This window comes from Dioscorea cayenensis, chromosome 8 (assembly GCF_009730915.1).
Source record: "Dioscorea cayenensis subsp. rotundata cultivar TDr96_F1 chromosome 8, TDr96_F1_v2_PseudoChromosome.rev07_lg8_w22 25.fasta, whole genome shotgun sequence".
Lineage (NCBI taxonomy): Eukaryota > Viridiplantae > Streptophyta > Magnoliopsida > Dioscoreales > Dioscoreaceae > Dioscorea > Dioscorea cayenensis.
In genome coordinates this window covers 14603823-14606400 of record NC_052478.1, presented here as the reverse complement: position 1 = coordinate 14606400, position 2578 = coordinate 14603823, and positions in this window count along the sequence as shown.

Genomic DNA, 2578 nt, shown 5'->3' with positions numbered 1-2578 from the left:
TTTAATATTTTAAAAAACTTTATTCTCAAATGTCATGCTTATCTCCAACAAAATATTTTGGTAAATATATTTTCATACGGAATATATGAGAAAAGAAAAAAAATATATAAATTTTTTTATTTTTGAATTTATAAAAATTAGTGTTTTGGTTATTTTATTGGATTTAAAGGATATGATGGTAAAAATTTCACATTTTGTTAAGAATGTTACATTACCGCCTATTGAGTTAGTATCATATTACTGGTAATGTTGCCCAAGTTATCATGTTCCGGGAATGTAATATTGATATCCTAAGCAACCAAACAAAATAATCTTACATTACTTGGTCCAGATTCTAAAGGTAATATATTATTGCCCCAACCAAACACCACCTTAGAGTTTCGGAAGATGATGAGCCACACTTGTCCTTCAATGATGATCATAAAACTTAGGGGAAATCTCACTAAACTATCATGTGGTTTACCTCTTTATCAATTTAGGGGTTGTGATTTGAGTGTTGGTAATTTAATACCCTAGAATTTAAACCTTTTCCAAAAATGTCCCAATATACTTACCCTCATTAATACTTGTTGATGTGGCATAAAATAGACATGAATTTACCATTTTTTTATCCTTATTTATATTACTAAAATATATAAATTTCACTAAACTACATTGGCTTACCTCTTTATCAATTTAGGGCTTGTGGTCTGAGTTTTAGTGCTTTAGTATCATGTACTCTAAATGATTTACAAAAAGGTAACAAAACACTTTACCCTATTAATACTTACTGAAGTGGCATAAAAATATATCTGAATTTACCTTTTTACCCAAATTTACATTACTAAAACATAGACTATTTAAAAACCATTCCCCCTCCTTACTACAAATTGTAATCGCTAATTATCTGGAATTGAAATGCAAAGAAATATAACCAAGGGGCAAACTGATAATTCCTAATTATCCTAAATATTTTTACATAAATTGGTTTTGATGAAAGAAGAACAAGGGATAGAGGTTTTGTGGAAATCATGTAATTCCATATTATCCTAGATGGTAAGGAGTGCAATTTCAACTAGGGATAATTAGGGATTACAATGTTTTTAAGTTGTATATGTTTTGGTAATGTAAATAAGGGAAAAAAAGGTGAACTAAAGTATATTTTTATGCGACACTAGAAAGTATTTAAAGGGTCAAGCATTTTGGCACTTTTTGCAAACATTTTAGATTACAGGGTGATAAAGTGCCAAAACTCAAACCACAACACTTGAATTAGTAAATATGTAAACCACAATGTAGTTGAGTGAAATTTATATGTTTTACTAATGTAAATAAGAATATAAAGGTAAATTCATGTATATCTTTATACCACGTCAACAAGTATTAATGGGATTAAGTGTTTTGGAACTTTTTCCCGAAAGGTTTAGACTATAGAGAGCTAATTGCTAACCCTCAAACCACAAGCTCCGAATTGATAAAAAGACAAACCATAGAGTAGTTCAGTGAAATTTCTCCTAAACTTATTTTCTTACAGTATACCTCTTTCCATAATTAAATAATTGAATTTTGGAAATAATGAGAATAATGCTTTTTCTATAGTCCACACATCTTCTGTTAGGATTATGCCTTGGAATGCCAATGGGAAAACTTGTATTATGGCATTTCATTTGTATTATATATTCTTTTTTATTAATAATAGACATTTATTTTAATGTTTATATAAATCTTGTGATAGCATTTTAATTAGTTGTGAGCATTATAGTTCTTATGTATTAAGTTAAACCTTTTACTCTTTATGGGATAAGGTGGAGGGCACTACAAGGGTTTAGTATTTATACACTTAAATAGCTCACAAATCAGATAATATTTAATTGGGCGTTAAAGATTCATAAGGATTTGTATGACCTTTGATAAAGAGTGCTAGTTGAATGCTATAGGATAGTGAGAGCATATGTCATAAATACATTGATGGAATTAGCGTATTCCAACATAACACACAATAATCCATTCACATGGGTTTTACTTTTTCATAATCAATAATTGGAATTGTTAATCCATTCACATGGGTTTTATTTTTTTATAGTCAATGATTGGAATTGTTGATTATTATCATATGAGTAGATCTTTGACCTGAGGTATCATGATAATGATGTGCTTGTGACATTTAGTTTGTTACTAAAATAGGTAACCTTTGTTTACCCTTTAGTAGGGCCAACTTCAAAGTGCGATTATATCGAATAAATAATAGTTGTAAGTAATCATTAAAAAGTAATTCATCCTTTCGGAAGTAAATAAGGTAGTATCTTATACGATCATGAGTAGGTGAGATTGAAAGACTTTGGCCAAGCTAGTCAAACTAATCATGTGGGGCATGAATGATAGTAATAAGTGCTTGTTTATACATATTCTAACACATATCTTTATGTATATTGAGCATGATTCTTATTAGATGTTTTTACTAGCATCATGTATTTTGTGTTCTTTTATGAAATCAGGGTGTGTGAAGGAAATTTGAGAAAAAGAAGAAAAGATAGGGATGTGGAATATTTTCTGTATAGTGCTTCTACAAGTCACATGAGCAAAGACATAGGTTGGAACA